General features: G+C 46.3%; 1 long non-coding RNA gene across 1 annotated transcript in view; it reads right to left on the bottom strand.

Annotated features, from left to right (window-relative positions):
- Window positions 1-3,109: 3,109 nt before the first annotated feature.
- The window catches only part of LOC126511090 (uncharacterized), a 28,319-nt gene continuing 22,656 nt past the window's right edge, over window positions 3,110-8,772 (bottom strand). The window contains exons 2-3 of the long non-coding RNA XR_007594604.1: window positions 5,263-5,363; window positions 3,110-3,865 (exon numbers count right to left, since the gene is read on the bottom strand). This is a non-coding gene — a long non-coding RNA (uncharacterized lncRNA). The remainder of the gene's footprint in view (window positions 3,866-5,262; window positions 5,364-8,772) is intronic.

The raw sequence follows: 8,772 nt of genomic DNA, 5'->3' as shown, positions 1-8,772 counted from the left end.
GGTTATCCGAGGGAAATAATATGTATGTAGACTCAATAGAAAGCATAAAAATTATAAATGAAACTAATAACGCAAAAGACATTTGGGAAATAAGACATCCCTTCTGACAGGAATAATACTGGAAGCCTTGGGGAAAGAAAACCAGAATATTAAGTGAAAGATGTAAATTGTAGAAATTGGATCCATAAATATTCCTTTGGAGGCAGAGGAAGGCAACAGCTCTATCTCACAGAGCCTGGCTTCTCAGCGAGGATGAACTCAAGGAAGGGAGTTGCTCGCTTCACATCCACAGAGGGCCAGGGCTCAGGAGCAGGAGGCCATGGGGAGGAGAGGACAAATGAGCAGCTTTGCAGTCTGGTGTCTGGGTTAAACTGAAGTTACCATTTCTGTGGGGGCTGCAGGAGGCTGGGGACAGCCCGGAGACCTTAACAAGGGCGAACAGAAAAACTACACGAGGCAGACCTGCTCAAATTTGATCAAAAACATCCCAATCAAGTCCAGTGCCACATGGAAGATTTTTCGTCTGTTTTGTTTGAAAGGGGACAGAAGGTGTGGATGGGTGGAGGATCATCCTGTTAAGAGGAGATGAATTTTGCTGCTTGTTTGTTTTTGTTGAGGGATTACTGTTCTCGGTGGAGTTGTTGCCTGCCTGGAATTTGATTAGGTTATTTTCAACTCCAACTCATTAGCTTAGACTTTCTCTAGGCAGTAGCAACCAAAAATACCAAGTCTCCCCATATTCCATGCCGTCTTTAGAGCAATAAGTATGCCGTCATCCTTGAAACACGCCTTGACTTGTTTGTCCTACCAGCCAGCAAATGGAAAATGGAGACTCGGGGCCCTTAAGTCAGGAGCAGATCCCAGTGGCCCCAGCCCAACTTGGTCTCTTTTGATTTCTCCCTCATCCATATGAGATGCAAAGGATAAAAACAATATGGATAGAGAGTTCAGCTGAGCAGTGATGGCACATGTGCCTTTTATCCCAGCATTCAGAAGGCAGAGGTAGGTGGGTCTCTGTGATTTCAAGGCCACCCTGGTCTACAGAGTAAGTTCCAAGACAGTGAAACTCTGTCTCCAAAAACAATCAAGCAAGCAAACAAATAAAAAAAAAAAAGAAGAAAAGAAAAAGAACAAAAGAGAATGCTCAGGTACTTCACGTATACGGCTCCACAATAAACACTGGGCGCACACAGGCAACAGAGCCTGGATTCAGCCCTCCATTCACAGCCCTGATTCACTATTTTTTCTTTTACATACTTATGTACATATAAGATATGTTTTGGTCGTATTCCCTCATTACCTGTTATTGTCCCCTTCCCAGTCCTTCTGGTTTCCTTCCTTTCCCCAGCTGTCCTCCTTTAACTTGTATGTTTGGTTTTGTGTGTGTGTGTGTGTGTGTGTGTGTGTGTGTTTATACGTGCATGAGTCCCAGTGATTTTCACTAGGGCTGTTTAGAGGCATGGGTGAGAGGTTATGTTTAGGAGCATGGGAACCTTGCCAGTGGCTTGCACCATTTGAGAAAAACGGGACTCCTTCCCTGGAAGCTTTTAATGGCCTAGCGATCCCCATGGAGCAGAGGGATCTCAGGAAACTCTCTGCCTTGACTTACTAATTTCTCATCCTAGCAAACCCTGAGCATCTATATTGCGTTAGACGCCAAGTCTTCAATAGAAAGTAAGGAGTTTTGGACTATCTGCTTTGGGGGCACAGCACCACAGGACATTCTCTGCCAGGAAGACTTCATCCAAACTAATTGTCTTTGGGATGACAGCCAAGTAAACTGTATCCCAAAATGCTGAGGCTTAGGATTTCAATAGATCTCTTGAGGGGACACAATGCAAACCATAAAACCAGACGACGTGGATAATATCCCCCGTTGTCTCTCAAAAAAAGCTTCCAGAATTTTTTTGGAAGAAGGAGAAGAGACTTAGAGCATCTACTTTGCTGTGCGTCTACTGAATAAATTCTTCCCAATCTCCTGATGTCCTCACCCCAATTGTCACCAGCTTTTAAAATTCAAAGTGTCCGGAAACTGTTGCTTAGTTTCACAAAGACCCCACTTATTTCTTCTTCCAATATTAATTAGCCACACGTTCTTTAAAAGACACTATCTCTCCTAAGATTGTTGGGGGCTTCAGAAAATTTAAAATGTGTTCACCCAAAGGAATGGAACTGAGGATAAAATTTAAAAAAAAAAAAACCCACACAACTGACTTTTGGCATGTCAAGATTTCTGCCTCCTTCTTTCCTCTCTGTGAGGTAAGTTGGAACTCTGATGAGCTGTATGTTCAGTCATGTGACCGCTAAGGTTATGTCTACAGAAACTTAGCTGTGTAGCTAAGAGGGATACAAGTCACCCCGATGTAGGACCTTCTGCTTGCCAATGTCTGTGCCTGAGATGTGGGGATTGTAGTTAAAAGTTAAGGAATCAAAATTAGGGAATATTATAAAGTCAGAACTTCAGTTGCTCTAGCCACTTGTAGGTAGTCCCCAACAACTGCAGCACTTGGACAACGCAGCTGGCATGGTTCTTGCTGCCTCAGGAAACTCTTTAGACAGTGCTAGATGATACAGTGGTTCAAGTATGGAGGGGGGCGCTGTTGCTTTGGAAAACCAGCTTCCAATGGAAAACAAGTGTTTGAACAGGGAAGGGAAGGGAAGGGAAAAGGAAGCCAGGATACTTTTCGAACAGTATTTTGTGGTGGCTTGGAAGTCATCATCCATGGTGCTGAATGGGAATTGTTAGGCTCCTGTGAAGGGCGGAGGCACATCCTTTGTGATCACCACAGGTCTACTCTGTTGTCATTGTTCCTTGAGGAAAATGTCATATGCCACAAATGGGACACCTCCAGCTCAGTGGGCATGTGGAACCAATAATGGCCTTTTAGCCATGCCTTGTAAGATCAGGAACATCACCTGAGTCGGTCCTGGAGTGTCAGGTGAGATTCAGATCTTCAGAGCAGAGGGAAGAGTTTGTAAAGACGGAGGTAGGAAGGAAAGCTGTGCTCACTAGATACAAAACATCAAAGGAGAGCAGCTCTCCCATCCTCAGGCTTCTAGAAGCAATATCAGGTATATTTCAATTAAAAAAGTAAACTTAATGCCAAGACTTACACTAATGCACGTACAAGGTACATAAGACTGCCCAAGTCAGGGCATGATAAGAGGATATGAGGAATCTCTGTGGGGTCTGTTTCTCAGTGGTCCCTCTCTCAGGAAACACCAACACCTCTGAACTATCAGTTCCTCCCCAAGGGCACTGTGTTCCTGCAGTCCTGGTTTGATCGGAATCAGACTCCTACGCATCTCATACGGGCTAAGAGAGCATAGTAGCATTTGATATAGTAATTATCTACTCTACACCATAGAAACTGCACTGTTCGGAACACCAACTGAGGGACCACAGCACTGCCAATGGCTTTCCTCTATCACCAGTTACCACCTTTTAAAGCCCAAATCTTTGCCTCCTGCCATCTCTGGGATCCAGGGCTCTTTGTTGGGATTTATGAAGGGTCTGGGTACACGAAACACTCTTCGGTGTTTCAGACCATGGGAAATTTTAAAGGAAGGACTCTAGGAAGGAGGCTTTGCCCACCCACTCCTCATTTTGCTTGCCTTTTTTTCTTCTATCCCTGCATCCTCCCCAACTCCAGTTGTCAGTGTCTCTCCTGTCCTTTCTGGGGAAGCCTCTGCCCTGAACACAGGGACCCAAGACCTGATCTGAGCCCAGGAGACCTCATCAAGCATTCGCTCCTCATCACTGGCTCTGTCTCGCAGCGGCTCGGAAGAGCAAGTGGTCTTTGTCTCAGATATATTCAGAATCACGTCTTCTCAACAGCCCTAGGAGGAGTCACAATTCTTCTTCCTGTTTTGTGAGAGAGGAAATTAAGGCTTTGAGAGGCTATATGATGTAATTAAGGTTACCAAGGGGAAGGGCCAGTAGACAGGCACGGGTCTGCCTGATTCTATAGCCCGGATCGGACTCTTGCTCCTTGTCTGAATGAATCAAGACCTGGGCAGCCATAGAAAATGGGAAGAAAACACAATCACCACAAAGGAGGATTTTCCAGAATTCTATCCAGGCTGTCTAAAAATGACTGTAAAAATAGAACACACTGGAAAACATGCCGGACACACTTGGTGAGAATTCTAATGAGCATCCAAGCTTGGCTGTACGCATCTGAGCTATGCCTGATGGAGGTCAGAAATGAAGGATTTATTCTGCCCACGAGTCAGAGCAACTATTGTTATTATTTAGCATTGATTAATTGTTCCTCCAGCCCCCTAAGACCTCTCCACACAGTTCTCAAAAAATCGTTATACTTCGAGTTTGCCTGCGCCTTGACATTCGGAGTAAAGGAGCTTTATTATGAGCCTTTGAAGAATAACCCATGTGTGAGTGGCCGTGAAAGCACCCACGCAGGCGACATGAACCAACCCACAGTTGGATGCTTCCTGGATCTTTCACCCCCATCTTGACAGTGTTGCTACTCAGGGGAGGTCATGATGGAGATTCAAACAAAGAAACAAAAGGCAGGACTTCTACCTGCTTACAGAGAAAACCCAGCAAGCTCCGGCCGTCTTCCATGTCGAGGACTTTGGGAAATGTATAAATATTGCATAATCACTAATGAGGAGGGGGAACCCTTCAGGGGTAATTACAGCAGGGAGGCCTCGGCCACATTCATGTGAGCCTGATTAAATGTAACATTGTAAAGGGAGCTGGGGCAGTGAATTTGCCTCCTGACATCCAATAACGCTCCCTGACCCTTCGGATATTGTCCTCCCTGGAGGTCAAAAGTATGAATAAATTATGGGTCTGACAACTTTGACGCAGAGAGGAGTGGGAATGGACAGCTCTCTGGGAAAAATATATCTGACATTGTTTGTGATGACAAAGTATATTTTTTTAAAAAAAAATCCATATGCTAATATTGCCAAATTTCGGCTTGCTGGGAAGAAGAGCAGATAGCCTCCGTTGCTATGTTTATTGAGAAGGCCAGGGACTCTTGGAGCTCAAAGCCAACATGCAGACTCAATCATTCAGCAGAAGGAAGGGAGGAACTAGGCCTTTGCTAGTGGCTCTCATCCGTCAGAAATGATCCACCCAGGGGCAGTGCCATCCCAAGGCATTGCCTGCAAAACAGCGCGGTCAAACAGTTACAGGACATGCTTCCACTTAGATAAAATGTCCAGTGCGTGGAGCCATCTGTCACTCATGAGGACCCTCATTTGCAAAGACAACTAAGCCAAGGCCATCACCTGGAATCTGTGAAGCTACGAAATTGTCACAGCTTGCTGAAGAAAGATTGTCTCTTGTTTCAGGTTCTGTCAGCAGATAGGGGAGCGGCAGAAATCAAAGCCTGAAAAGGAGAGGAGGGAATTACTCGGGTGGCCTTGGAGAGGCTGGCTTTTGGATGAAGGCCAGAGGGCAATGTTAAGAGCCCATCCATCCATCCATCCTAGTCTAGAGCCTATTGGCCTTGAGTTCAAAGATTCAGCACCAGGGACATAAAACCTATAATATTTGTCATTAAAGCAACTGGTAACATCCAATGTACTAGCTCTATATCACTCAAAAGGCAGGGTTGATGGCAAGCCCCTCTGTCCGTGGATAGTATGACCTTGATTAGACTGTACCAGTGGTGGCACAATAAACTTGTTCAGCAGCCCAGGCAGATTCTTTCTCTCCTGACCCAAGTCCAGAAGCAGCTGCATGCCCGTAGACACAGATTCAAGAACACTGTGCTGATTCCAGCTATTTGAAGCCCAGTTGGCAGTTACAAGGCAATGAAGGGCAAATAGATTTAATTTTGCATCACGGGCCTTGTTCAAACACTGTCCACTCTACCGATGAACTCCTCCATTGCTTGTATCATTTCTTGCCCTGGAAATACTTCCTCTGACTTCCTCTAGGAAATAGAGGACAGGGGGTAAACATCTAGGATGCAGGGGTCTGACCACCAAGCCTTATATGTAACTTCCTTCTTTCTTCCTCAGTGTGGTGGGCACTCTGATATGGGACCCATATGGTCACTGTGGGATTAGAACACTCTTGTCTCCAGTAGCCGAAAGCCAGGCCATGATGGGATACACAGTAGCCACCATCAGTTGAAAGCATCCGTGTTACAAATCTCACGTGTGTACAACGTTGAGAGATACCGGTCAACACAAGGGGCTACAGATTAATTTTGAGGTTTGTAACTTTCCATCCTAATGTTATTTATTTTGAGTGCTGAGACCTAGAACCCTCTGGAATTTTGTATATAGGGTGAGCGTTTCATTTCTCTCCCCCCTTTCTCACCGTTGGCAGGAAATGTTGGTGGCTGGTGGCTGACAGTTTTCACCTTCCAGGAATACGAGTAGCTGGAGAGGTCCGCCTTAGTGGGTGTGCTTCAGATGGCAGCCCCTATGCCATGAAAACTAGCCAAGTAGGGGGTGAAAGCATATGAGCGGGAGAAGTCCATAGCCCGGCTATGGATTCAACAGGGAAGTCCTTGGAGAGCATCCCCGGCGCAAAGCCCTTCACACAGTAACTTAGGAAACACTCAGTAACTTGGAACTACAGAATTCATTATCCAATATTCCTGAAGGCCAGCAATCTAAAATCAACCTATCCACAGGATCCCCATCCCCCTGAAGGTGTTAGGAAAGACCTTCATGATTTGTTTCTTGACTTTTGTTTACCATAACTGGGTTTGGATAAACATAATTCTCATATTCGTCAGATATGGATGCTCCTTTTATAAAGGTCATGACTCACACTGAATTGGGCACTCTAATCCAAAATGGACTCATGTTAACTAAGCCCACGTGAAACAATCCAGTTTCCAAACAGCCATGTTCTGAGGTCCTGGGGATTAGAGTTCCAGCATATGATACCAGGGTATATAATCTACCCCACAGCACCAGCTGTGCCCAGACGTTTCTCTTCCCACTTCTCGGTCTTGCTCATCCCCTTCCATCACTCTCTTGTAGATATTAACCCCCAAATAGAGCCCTCCAGTATGTGAAGGGTTTGGGGGGGGAGGGAGGCATCTTTCGCATTTATTATTGGTGGTGTTTTGTCATTGTTTGCTTTTTTGGTTTGTTTTTGCCGAATTGACACGTGCTAGAGCAATCTGAGGAAAGGCAATCTTAATGGAGAAGATGCCACCATCAGATTAGCCTATGGGCATTTTCTTGAATAGTGAGAAAGTGTCTGGCCCACTTTGAGAGGTGCCACTTCTGAGCAGCTGGTTCTGGGGGCGGGGGCATATAAGAAAGCAGGCTGAGCAAACCACGAGGAGCAAGCCAGGAAGCACCATTCCTCCATGGTCTCTGCTTAGTTCTTGACTCCAGGTTCCTGCCTTGAGTTTTGCCCTGACTTGTCCGCTGGGATTGAGTGCAAACCTGAGATTTGTAAGAAAAAAGACATGCCCTTTCCTCCCCAAGTTGCTTTGGTCATGATGTTTTATTGCAGCAATAGTAATCCTAACTGGGACACAGTGGCTTAAGAAGTCTCATCGACTCTTTGTCAATCCAGGTCAAGAGTTGACTGTCGTATCTAATGCATTCCACTCTCCACTCCCCTCAGCCCGAGTATCTTGCTCTTGGACTGGAGGCTATTTTGACACTTAGTTCCTTTCCGGTAAAGTCAGTCTTTCATCTGCCCTTCCGCTCCCTCCCCCTGGATCTTCTGATGCACGGAGTCACCAGGAGCTGTCTGTCAGTCTTCTCTCCGCTAGCACAGATTCACCATTCACACCTCATGTGACACACCCACAGTGGGTGAAAACAGGAGCCATCGAGGGGATTCTGGGATGAGAGAAATGGGTTCCTTAACTTGATCACCATCCCCAGTTGGCTCCTGCCTCTGGGTGGGAATAGCAACTGAAATCCAGCTGTTTCTCATCATGTCTGCTACCCACAGGCAATTTATCCAATTTGTCACTGAGCCCTAGGAATTCACGGTGCTGCATGGTTGCCTCCCTTCTGCCTTCCTGTCACCTGTCTCCCAGTTTCGTGTCCCCTCCTTAGGGTGACTTGATTGCTTCTATGAGCGTGAACCACTCTCAAATCTCCCAGAGAGTGTTGAAAGTCCCTATCTATCCCTTGGGAGGGGGTGGAGGAGCTGGGAGCTGAGGGGGCCATCACAACAGACACAATCCCAGATGCCTTCTGTCTCTTCCCCTTCCCTGTCCTTTAGCTCAGTTACTCCCTCATGTTGACCAGGGAAGGGGGCGGGGAAAGGAAAACAGGCTCTGGGATAAAGTGTGCCAGAGAAGTGCTATCTGCAAGTGGGCCACGGGCACCCTGGCACCCACGTAGGTACAGCTGTCTTTAAAACTTTGTGTGATACGTGCAGTTTACTTGCTAATTCAGACGTCACAGGAAAAGAACCAGTCAAATCCAGTTCTGGGATTCTCCATGGAACCTGCTCGCAAGACCAGTGTCCGAGGGCCAGCACTTTCCAATCTGATCAAGGACCAACAATGGCCAGTTTAAGGCCAGGGATATCCTGTCGCTTTGCATTCACCTTGGCCTACCCAAGGCGATTCTCACACTTGAGATCTGGAGTTACCTTCAATGCAAAACTTAACCAAAAGCACTGCCCCCAACTGGCCATCGTCATCACCATCTTCAGTGAGCTTGACCTAGTCAACCTGAATGATGTTCTTGTTTTCATTTCATTCTCACAGCCATGCTGAAGGAGTTACGACTGACTGTCCTCAAGCATGGAAAGAGGAAACCAGTTCCAAGGCCAAATATCTCAGCAGTGGATTCAAGGTT

Source organism: Alexandromys fortis, unplaced genomic scaffold (assembly GCF_014885135.2).
Source record: "Alexandromys fortis isolate MF-2015 unplaced genomic scaffold, M_Fortis_MF-2015_v1.1 scaffold_94, whole genome shotgun sequence".
NCBI classification, from domain to species: Eukaryota; Metazoa; Chordata; class Mammalia; order Rodentia; family Cricetidae; genus Alexandromys; species Alexandromys fortis.
The sequence above is the reverse complement of the archived record's forward strand: the minus strand, read 5'-3'. Positions and strand labels throughout refer to the sequence as shown.